The 11,825-nt window shown below is 45.0% G+C and overlaps 1 long non-coding RNA gene across 1 annotated transcript; it reads left to right on the top strand.

Annotated features, from left to right (window-relative positions):
* Positions 1-357: 357 nt before the first annotated feature.
* LOC127346584 (uncharacterized) lies at positions 358-1,841 on the top strand. Its single transcript, XR_011744291.1, has 2 exons — positions 358-980; positions 1,076-1,841. It is a non-coding gene; the product is annotated as an uncharacterized lncRNA (long non-coding RNA).
* The last annotated feature ends 9,984 nt before the right edge of the window (positions 1,842-11,825 follow it).

The following is an 11,825-nucleotide window of genomic DNA, read 5'->3' as shown; positions in this document are numbered from 1 at the left end:
GTCTACGGTTTGCCTGCCGCCGCCGCCGCCGTGTGAGCTACAGCTAGCATGTCAGAGGAGCCACCGCCGCCGACGGAAAGATCATGTCAATGGGATTGTTTGCGCGATCTGCTGGTAAGACATCCGTATCTTCTTGTAGCTCTGGATTCTATGGTCTTATTAAGCATGCGTTAATTTTATGCGCAATTGATTGCCGCAACAACGCCCCTTCTTCCATCTATGTATGCTTCAAATTTGATTGTTTTTCTTATGATACCATTATTATTGCTAACACGAAAGACCATTGATTGATTGATTGATTGATTCTGAAACAGTCTGAGCACGAGAAAAACACGTTTCCATCTTCGAAGCTGCTGTTGGACCTCGTCTGCCCCTTGGCGCTGCGACTGATCGTTCACTTCATCCTTTCCCGGCGGCCAGCTGCTAGTACTGACAACGTCCCCATTGTCCGTCCTCGCCACTTCACTACTCCACCGCTGGGCCTGATTGACCTCGCCCGTTCCTCCTCGGCACCGCTGCTCCTGTCTACTTCAGTTGGCCGCCACAATGCGCCGCCGCGTTCCTCCTTAGCACTACCTTCCTCGGCACCTCTGCTCCTGCCTCCGTCAGTTGGCCGCCGCAATGCGTCACCGCATTCCTCCTTGGCACCACCTCCCTCGGCACCTCTGCTCCTGCCTCCGTCAGTTGGCCGCCACAATGCGCCACCGCGTTCCTCCTTGGCACCACCTCCCTCGGCACCTTTGCTCCTGTCTCCGTCGGTTGGCCGCAACAATGCACGGCAGCGTTCTGCACTTCGTGGCCAACTCCTCGTAGAGGTATTTGCTGCATATTCTGACTTTCCCTTCAGGGGCACCATTACTATCATGGATGGGACTGCTTCCAACTGTATCTACAACCGTCCGGGTCGGGATGCGGATGCAGATTTCTATTCGCAAAAAAATGAGTGGTTAACAACACACGCCGACGACTCCGAATTCAAGGTATATATATGATTGTTCTCACTTAACAACAGATTGATTGCGATTTAATTGATGTGGTGGCTATCACTCACACACAGACATATATATGAATGCAGAGTAAGCTGCGGCTCACTGGACCAGGCTGTTCCATCTCGGCGTATTGGGGCTTCAGCATCATAGCCTTTTTCCCCGGGATAGATGAGGAGTACACAGCATGCTATGATTCGCCTGATGACTATCGTAGCATGCTCAACCATCCCGACACCATAACCATCACAACAAACATGGGCTCCCTGTACGTGACGTGTGCGGTGCTAAGTGACGCCGTGCAGGCTAATCTCAAGCTCATTGTGCGCCTGCCCTTTTTGTATGTTTTTGCCGACATGTATGGTCATGTTATGGCGTACATCGGCACATTTCAGATTGGTACCACAATCTACAGTAGAGAAGACAAAGATTCGGAGGATCTCACCGACTATCAAGATGGAGAAGAATTCGGCCCGAAACTTTGCCTTCCGTTGGACCAATCTCTCCTTGCGGTACCAATTGGATCATGTTTGCATATAAAGGGAGAGCTCGTATTGACTGGATCACAAATAATATCTATCAATTATTCTATCCCAACTCAAAGTCACTTCTTCGAGACTGGCTGGGAAGAGGACGAAGAAGAAGCCTTCTTCGAAACTGGCTGGGATGAGGACGAAGAATGTCACTTCTTGGAGACCCTCTGGGACGAGGACGAAGACGCTCAATTCAAAGTCCAGACCGCTATACGTTTAAATCTTAGATCTGTAGAGGTGGAGATATAAATTTGTTGTAATAGCATCTCCATTCTGCTCTACGCTTGCATCTTAGTAATGTACGGAGATGAATTTGTTCTAAGGGAGTGACTATACAGTGGACAGTTCCGACAACCTTTTTTGGAACCTTTTGCTAATTCCAGGTTAACCAGGAATTAAGTTAGTTCCAGGTCAACTTGGCGATCGTTAGATTTGCATCGTTATTTGTGTATACGAAAATTACACATGGATCTTTACTATTAAATGGGAGTTGGTCGTTTGACACTCAACGCACTTTGGTGGTCGTCATTAGAAGCATCTGAACCGTTGAATCACCACCTCAACGTCCGGACCAACCTACACCATCCGATCTTACCTCAACAACGATACAATTAGTAGTACAACAAATAAGCGAATTTGGAAAGATATCATATCTTTCTGCATAAATTTTCACGTTGATCATGAAAGTCTTTATAGCGGCATCCTATTAATCATCCCAGATTGCCCTCCATCCTCGTCTCTTTGCGCCAAATGCCGTAGCTGTATTCTCCCATGATTCATGGAGCACGTAGCACGGGATCAGAGTAAGACAACACGATACTGCTCCTCCCGACGCCCCTCTCGCGCATCCATCCACCATTTTGCTCAGCGCGCCGCCGCGCGCAGACCACCTCGCCCAACGCTCATTCCGTCGCCCGCAGACAGCTCCGGCCGCCCTGCGCCTCTGCCCTCAGGCTGTCAGACCACCTCACCCAGCGCGACCGCCACCGCGTCCAGGTCTCAGCTGTACAGTCGCCGCTGCGCCGACGTCCCAGCTGTGCTGCCACTGCGATCATCCGCCATGTATTTCCTTGCGCCGCTGACGGACCCTTCGCTACAGCAGTCGTCCTTGGAGTTGTTCGGCCTACCGCCTAAAGGAACTGCCGCCGCTCCCGAGGCTGATCCCCGAAGCACGACTCTGCCATCCTCCTCGAAGCCGGTGAAAAGAAGCCACCACCCAAGCTGAAGAATCTCTTCGCCGGTACTAGGTAGGAAGGATCCAGATTTGATCCATCTGTTCACCACTTGTGACTGAGGCCTACGTTCATGGATGGGCATGGTTCTCCATAAGGAAAACAATTCTTGCCCCTCAAACATTGAGGTCCCATACTCTTTATTCCACAATCCCTTGGGACCCTTTCTTGATGATGCAATAATTTATATGATAGATTTGCATCACGGAAACGTATGCTGTTCAATTCTAAAAAGTATGTTTGTTTTTGCCTCTCTGTAGTTTTTCTTTCACTCCTTAATCCCCTTTAATTACCTGCTCAAGCATGACATGTTTGATGAAATTTCCATGGGTGTGCTGCTCTAATCTCTGTTGCACCTTCTCCATGTGTAACATTTCTATGGATGCAACTTTTGGGCGTTCTGCATGATCAGGCATGATATTTTACAATTCTACTTGCTTACACGTTCTTTAGAGATGAGCACTTCCGAATTCTGATACTCCAAATCTGCTGCTTCCATGGTGATAGATATTGATTTTTTTTTTCGAAATGGGGGATAAAAACCCCAGCCTGTATCAAAGTGAAGCACACATCTTTTTATTGCAAAGTTTCAAGGTTTTGAAAAGTACGATAATTAGGATTACAAACTCATGGATCGCTCAAAATGGCAACATGAATAAGCCAATGAAAGAGAAAATACAAAGAAACTCTATGCATCTTGTATCCTATTAGAATGCTGGCAACCACCCTAGCTGAAAATAGCCCGAATGACCACCATCAATTGAGTGCATCTAGAATCCATATTGATAGATATTGATAGTTTCCCTCCCCTAAGGAATGCATATTTCCATGTCTTGGGCTGCAATAGACTAGGTCCTGGTCACCAATGATTTTATTAGCCAGAACAATTTTGTAAATACAAGGAAAGTCTACACTGGACTGGGAAAAGACACGCATCTTCCTCGTTGTTTAATGCTACATTTTCCTCGTTGTTTAATGCTACATTTTCAAGCAAGAATATATTTTTGAGATTGATTTGAGTTCAGGTAACCTTTCTTCACTTATTTTGATACCATGACATGTTCATAAGATCAGTACAGTCTTGCATAAACAATGAAGTGAATAGACAACATGTGTTTGCTTGATTTCATTTTATTATTTTTAGCAGTCTATGTCATTGGCCCTGAAGAACATCACTTTACTTGTAAGATCTCCTAACTTCTTCATCAAAGATGTGAAGAGATGATGGTCACTTGTCTGGAGGCATGAGGTCCTGGCGGACAAAGGCGGTTGGAGTAGACGATTCAGACAACGGATGGATGCATCGCACATCTCAAGATGCCGAAGTTCTTGGTAGATACGTAAGGTCATATCAGTTTCTCGTCTACTAGCAGTGGGGATCAATCCCCCCCGTAATTCTCGAAATTGTTACTTCTGACACTAATTTAATAATAATTGTTTTTTGGAACTGCAGTTGCTACAAACAAAAAAAAGTCATCATGCATGTAATACCAAATCAAAAGTGATGATCTATAATTCATGTTTTCTTTCACCACTGTATTGACTGTGTGTCCAGTCGTGTAGATAAAACATCAGTTCTGATTAGTAATAACATGTTGTTTGATCATAAGAGGCCAACAATGCATAATATTTGGTTGATTGAAAAAACTGGATAAAAATTCAACTAATCATGTTCTTTTGATTATTTTCTCAACCATTTGCTCTGAACTACTACTATTGTAGGATTGAAATTAGTGAAGAAGACAGATGAATCACTCTTGTGAGGAGGGAACATTGTAAATTAATGTGATGTGACTATTATGAGTAGAGGATCTTATTATCATAGAGAAGGATTGTAATTTATTTTCTTCCTTGCCATTGATCTCCTTTAGCCAACAAAGTGATGCAACTAATTATTTTTTATTATGTGTAATATTTTTCTTGTTCAATTGGGGGATGTGTATTAGAGGTGGAGCTTCAATTTTCTTGAGGAGGAAAGGAATTTTGAATAACTGTAGCAACGCACGGGCATTCAACTAGTATATAATTAAAGTACTATTCCTACTTTCTTGATGGTACCCCACACATGCTTGCTTTTGTTTTGCCGTTACTAGCTGTGGACCTGTCACGTGATATTTCATTGTCTCTGGGGTCTGCTTGTCAAGCAGCTAGAACTAGTGGACACTCCACTAGTAGAAAAGATGGTTTCTATCCTAACCCATTAGTCCTCAAATATTTTGGCCCGGGACTAATGGGGACTTTAGTTCCGGTTCTACAGGAGAACCGAGACTAAAGCTCTGGACCCAACGGCCTCCGTCGACAGCGGGTGTACGACCAGGCCTTTAGTCCCGGTTGTTGTGGCCAACCAGGACTAAAGGTTTTCAGGCCTGGCCCGAGCACCTTTAGTCTCGGTTGGCCATACCAATCGGGACTAAAGGCCCACCACTATAAATACTGGTTGCTGCACACTTTGGCTTGTGTGTGAGCCACTTGGTGTTTCACTTCTACTCACAAGGGATGGTGGGTTTGGTTTTTATCTTCTTATGGACAAAAGGTGTTCGATGAAATACCCGAGGGCATGATGCCACTTGTGTTTACACAAAACAAACATGATATGAAGTATCTGAACCACACTTAAGCTTTCTCATTTATTTTTCCTCCTCGATCGTGGTTAGCAATTTGAACCTTTCATGTGTCATTGATAAATATGCATGTGTAGTTTATAGTTTAATTTTTATTATTTCTAGTTAGTTCAATACATACATGATTGTTAATTATATACTTTATATAATAATAATGCAGATGAACCGGCAATGGATGTACGGTAACCGACTCTGTGACGAGTTCATTACGTGTTTGAATGATTTCCTCGCTGTGGCTAATGCGAACAAGCGGGGTGGTTTTATTCTCTGTTCATGTGCTGACTATAAGAATCAGAAGGGTTAATCTTTCTCAAGAACCGTTCATGTCCACCTGCTTTGGCATGGTTTCATGCAAAGCTATAATTATTGGACCAAGCATATAGAAAGAGGGTTTAGAATGGAAGATAATGAAGAAGGGGATGATGACAACTATCCTAATTTCGGTGATACTTTCATGGGGGATGCTGAAGGAGGGGAAGGTGAAGAAGAGGCACGTGATGGGTCCGCTGATGATCTTGGTCGGACCATTGCTGATGCACGGAGACACTTCGAAACTGGAAAGCAGAGGGAGAATTTGGATCGCATGTTAGAGGATCACAAAAAGTCGTTGTACCCAGGATGCGATAATGGTCTGAAAAAGCTGGGCTGCACACTGGATTTGCTGAAATGGAAGGCACGAGAAGGTCTATCTGACTCAGGATTTGAAAAGTTGCTAAAAATGATGAAGAATATGTTTCCAAAGAATAACGAGCTGTCCGCCAGTACGTACGAAGCAAATAAGGTTGTCTGCGCTCTAGGTTTAGAGGTTCAGAAGATACATGCATGCATTAACGACTGCATCCTCTACCGCGGTGAATACGAGAATTTAAATGAATATCCGGTATGCACTGCATTGCATTATAAGATCAGAGGAGATGGCCCTGTTGACGATGTTAGGGCGAGAAACGCAAGAAGAGGGTTCCCGCCAAAGTGATGTGGTATGCTCCTATAATACCACGGTTGAAATGTTTGTTTAGGAACAAAGAGCATGACAAGTTATTGCGATGGAACAAAGAGGACCATAGGTCGGACGGGGATTTGAGACACCCCGCTGACGGAACGCAATGGAGAAAGATCGACAGAGAGTTCAAAGATTTTGCAGGTGACACAAGGAACTTAAGATTTGGTCTAAGTACAGATGGCATGAATCCTTTTGGCGAGCAGAGCTCCAGTCATAGCACATGGGCCGTGACTCTATGCATCTACAACCTTCCTCCTTGGTTGTGCATGAAGCGGAAGTTCATTATGATGCCAGTGCTCATCCAAGGTCCGAGGCAACCCGGCAACGACATCGATGTGTACCTAAGGCCATTAGTTCACGAACTTTTACAGTTGTGGGGCAGACCTGGTGTACGTGTGTGGGATGAGCACAAAAAAGAGGAATTTGACCTACGAGCGTTGCTTTTCGTAACCATCAATGATTGGCCTGCTCTTAGTAACCTTTCAGAGCAGACAAATAAGGGATACAAGGCATGCACGCACTGCTTACATGAGACTGAAAGTATATATTTGGATAATTGTAAGAAGAATGTGTACCTAGGGCATCGTCGATTTCTTGCCTGACATCATAACTTAAGAAAGAAAGGCAAGCATTTCAACGGCAAGGAAGATCACCGGCCGAAGCCTACAGAACGTACTGGTGCTGATGTATTTGATATGGTCAAGGATTTGAAAGTCATCTTTGGAAAGGGTCATGACGGACAATCAGTTCCGCAGGGAGATGATGGGCACGCACCCATGTGGAAGAAGAAACCTATATTTTGGGAGCTAGAATATTGGAAAGTCCTAGATGTACGCTCTGCAATCAATGTGATGCATGTTACGAATAATATTTGCGTGAACCTGCTAAGCTTCTTGGGCATGTATGGAAAGACAAATGATACAAAGGAAGCACGGCAGGACCAGCAACATTTGAAAGACCCAGAAGACCGACAACCGGAACGGTTTCAAGGTCGTGCCAGCTACGCTCTTACCAAAGAAGAGAAGGTCATCTTTTTTGAATGCCTGAGCAGTATGAAGGTCCCGTCTAGCTTCTCGTCGAATATAAAGGGAATAATAAATATGGCGGAGAAAAAGTTCCAAAACCTGTAGTCTCACGACTGCCACGTGGTTATGACGCAATTGCTTCCGATTGCTTTGAGGGGGCACCTACCGGAAAATGTTCGAGTAGCCATTGTGAAGCTATGTGCATTCCTCAATGCAATCTCTTAGAAGGTAATTAATCCAGAAGATCTACCACAGTTATAGAACGATGTGGTCCAATGTCTTGTCAGTTTCGAGTTGGTGTTCCCACCATCCTTCTTCAATATTATGACGCACCTCCTGGTTCACCTAGTCGAAGAGATTTCCATTCTCGGTCCTGTATTTCTACATAATATGTTCCCCTTTGAGAGGTTCATGGGAGTATTAAAGAAATATGTTCGTAACCGTGCTAGGCCAGAAGGAAGCATCGCCAAAGGCTATGGAACAGAGGAGGTAATTGAGTTTTTTATTGACTATGTTCCTGACCTTAAGCCGATTGGTCTTCCTCAATCGTGGCACGAAGGGAGACTAAGTAGAAAAGACATGATCAGAAGAAAATCAACGATATGTATATACGGCCATTCTATGACTGAAGCACACCACATAGTTCTACAAAATTCCAGCTCGGTGGCTCCGTACTTCGAGGAACACAAGAATATTTTACGCTCAAACAACCCGGGGAAGCCTGAATCCTGGATTACAAAGGCCCACATGGAGACTTCCGGAAGTTGTCTGCGAAAACATTTAATGAGTGACAATGATGTTGAAGATCAGCTGTACATGTTGGCGAAATCACCATCTTCGACTATATCGACTTTCCAATGGTACGAGATAAATGGGAATATATTTTACACGATCGCCCAAGATAAAAAGAGCACCAACCAAAACAGTGGTGTCCGCTTTGATGCAGCAACCGACAATGGGCAAAAGTCACATATTATGTTTACATAGAGGAGATATGGGAACTTGACTATGGACCCTCCTTTAAGGTCCCTTTGTTTCAGTGCAAATGGTTCAAGCTGACAGGAGGTGGGGTAAAGGTGCACGATCAATACAGAATGACAATGGTGGATTTCAACAATCTTGGTTACCTTGACGAATCATTTGTCCTAGCCAAAGATGTCGCTCAGGTTTTCTATGTGAAGGACATGAGTAGCAAACCGAGAAAAGGGAAAGATAAGAAAACAAGTACATCATGCGATGATCTAAAGTGCCACATAGTTCTTTCAAGGAAAAGAAACATCGTGGGAGTGGAGGACAAGATAGACATGTTAGAAGATTATAATAAGTTTGGTGAAATTCCGCCCTTCAAAGTGAACACTGACCCAGGCATGAAGTTAAATGATGAGGATGCTCCATGGTTACGACACAATCATAAGAAAGGGACACAAGCGAAGAAATGATGTGTAATAATTTATTGTACCAAACTTTGTTGAGGAAAATTTGTTCCAAACTTTGTATGGATCATGTGAATTATATTATCCATGATGTGTTTGGTGTCCATTTTCGAATGATTCGATTGATTCGAGATACCACTGATGATACATGAAATTTGAACTACAACCAATGATGTGAAGGACATGTCTAGGCCTACGAGTACATCTTGGAATGTTGGAGTGATTTAGTCATACTCCTTCCTAGGCCTATAATATGCATACTCGTAGTCTTTGTAGTCGCCGCCGTCGTACTGGTAGTTGTCACCTTCTAAGTTGCCGCCGTCATCATCGCTGTCGTCGCTGTCGTCGCCGCTGTCATCGGGTGGCGCTCGTGGCTCGAACCTCGACTAGTCGTGAGGGTAGCATAGGCGGGGGATATCGCCGACCATGATGTAGTCCATGACGCTCTGTAGGGTATGGCCGCTGCACCATAGCCGACGGCCGGTCTCATGGAAGTTCCCAGGAGGCAGACCATCCTCCTCATACCTGGCGAGCGCCCTCTCACGCCGATTGATGAAGAAGGAGTCCCAAGTCTGCTGGTTGTCGGGATGCCAGCGGGGATTCATCTGCTGCTCCAACGTGAGGTCGAGGTAGTAGTGGTTCGTGATGGCCGCCTGCCACCCTAAGGGACGGGAGGGACCGGCACGCCTCCGGCGCTTAGGCTCCAGCCGGCAGGGACGCGGTAGCCCGGTGGGCAAGGGTAGTTCGAGACGCAAAGCTCCTTCGCTTGCTAGTAGGTTAGAGTGGGTACGGTGGAAGCCATGGGAGAGTGATGAGAGATTATATAGATATGATAATGCTGGCCAAGCCGGGCTACATATATATAGTGAGAAATGGCGGGAAGAAATTGAGGGAAGCGGTGGGAAGAAATGGCGGGAAGACAGGAGGCGGGAAGAAATGGTGGGAAGACAGGAGGCGGGGGAAGATAGAGGCGGGAAGCGGTGGGAAGAATTGGCGGAAAGAAATAAGGCGGGAAAAAATTGAAGCTAAACATTTGGAAGATTTATATTATAAGATTTTATTTTTCTGAATATTTTGATATATTATTTGTGTTTTTCTGATTTGAAATGAATTAGTTTTATTTTTCTAAATATTTTGATATATTATTTGTATTTTTTTGATTTGAAATGAATTAGTTATGATTTTTTTCTGAATATTCTAATATATTATTTGAAATGAATTAGTTCAGATTTTATTTTTCTAAATATTTTGATATATTATTTGATTTTTTCTGAATAATTTGATATATTATTTCAAATGAATTAGTTCAGATTTTATTTTCCTGAATATTTTAATATATTATTTGTTTTTTTTGATTTGAAATGAAATAGTTATGATTTTTTCTGAAACGAATTAGTTTAGATGAATTCATTTGAAAAAAAGCATTTAGTCGCGGTTGGTGACACACACCGCGACTAAAGGGTACCCTTTAGTCCCGGTTGGTGAGACCAACCGCGACTAAAGCCTTTTCGCGCGGGAACCGAAAAGACAGCGAAAAAGGCTTTAGTCGCATTTGGTCTCACCAACCGCGACTAAATGGTACCCTTTAGTCGCGGTTCGTGTCACCAACAGGGTATAAAGGCCCGAAAGTATACAAACGCGCGCTGCTCTGTTTCACAGTTCACTCTCTTGAAGACGCCGGCCGATCGCAGACGAAGCAGAGACGCCGTCACATCACCCCTGCCCGCCGTCCTCGTCGCCCCCATCGTCCTCGCCGCCATTCGTCCTCAGTGCGCATGCCCCATCGCCGTGCGCGCCCGGGGCCGGGGGCCTCGCCGTCGTCGTCTCGCCTCACCGTCACTGTTGCGGGCCCTCGCTGTTGTTGTCGCGCCTCGCCGCCATCGCCGACTTGCACACCCTCGCCGGCCGCACGCCGAGCTCGTGGTATACTGCCGGCCGGCCATATGTGCATATAGCTTTTTTTGACATTAATTTTGCAAGTTTAATTTTTGTGTATACTTATGTATAGTTAGGGTTTAGGGTTAATTAGGGTGTCGTCATCGCCGCCCTCCTCGCCTCCCTCTCCGTATACGCGCCCTCCTCGCAGCCTGTCGTCGCCGCCCTCCTCGCCGCCCTTTCCGTATACGTGCCCCTCCTTGCCGCCCACGCCGCTGTTTGGAGTAGTTCCGGCACCGCCTCCTATCACGCCCATGACTCATGGGAGAAGATTGAGATGAAGTAGTTCCGCCACCGCCTCCCTTTCGCCACCATTCGGAGTAGTTCCTCCATCGCGCGCGCCTCACGCCATTTGGAGTAGTTCCGCCACCGCCTCCATTTCGCCACCATTCGTAGTAGTTCCGCCACCGCGCGCGTCCTCATGCCACACTACTACAAAATGTTTATAGAATTAGTTTTTACAGAATATGTTCCTTTACTTAATTATTTTTTACTACATGTCTTCAGGAGTGACATATGGCGGATGATAGAGACCCGATTTTGGATAACTATGATCCGGAAGCTGAAGCACATATAAACGGCATCATAAACGGTGATATTCCCTATGTGCCACCAGAAGATGAAGAAGACGATGTTTCTTCATATCTAAACCTTGACGGTGAAGGTCAAGGCATGGACATTGAAATGTTTCCTGGAGGGCAAACAAACAACGACCTCGAATTGCAAACAACCACCTCCGGTGAGGTATATATATACATTGAGCCTCTGGTGATACAAATTTAGTGATTTGAATAAATATGTATTAATGCGACTCTCTTTCTTTTTTAGCCCTCTAGATCGATAAAATCGACTGCAACAAAGCTGCGTGGCGAAACCCAAACGATGAAACCTGGAGAAACATTGACCATTGATGTTGTCGATGAAAACGGCAGGCCGTTGGAGCCCAAAAAGCACTTGACAAAGTTTATCAACCAATGTGGAGTGGTTGCTAGAGACAACATCTCGATTACCCTCCAGGAATGGAATGAGCCAAAGAAGGCACGTGTTGGTTTTACTTTTG

The sequence above is a fragment of the Lolium perenne genome, chromosome 4 (assembly GCF_019359855.2).
Source record: "Lolium perenne isolate Kyuss_39 chromosome 4, Kyuss_2.0, whole genome shotgun sequence".
Classification (NCBI taxonomy): Eukaryota; Viridiplantae; Streptophyta; class Magnoliopsida; order Poales; family Poaceae; genus Lolium; species Lolium perenne.
Note: the sequence above shows the minus strand (reverse complement) of the source record. Positions and strands in the feature narration are given on the sequence as shown.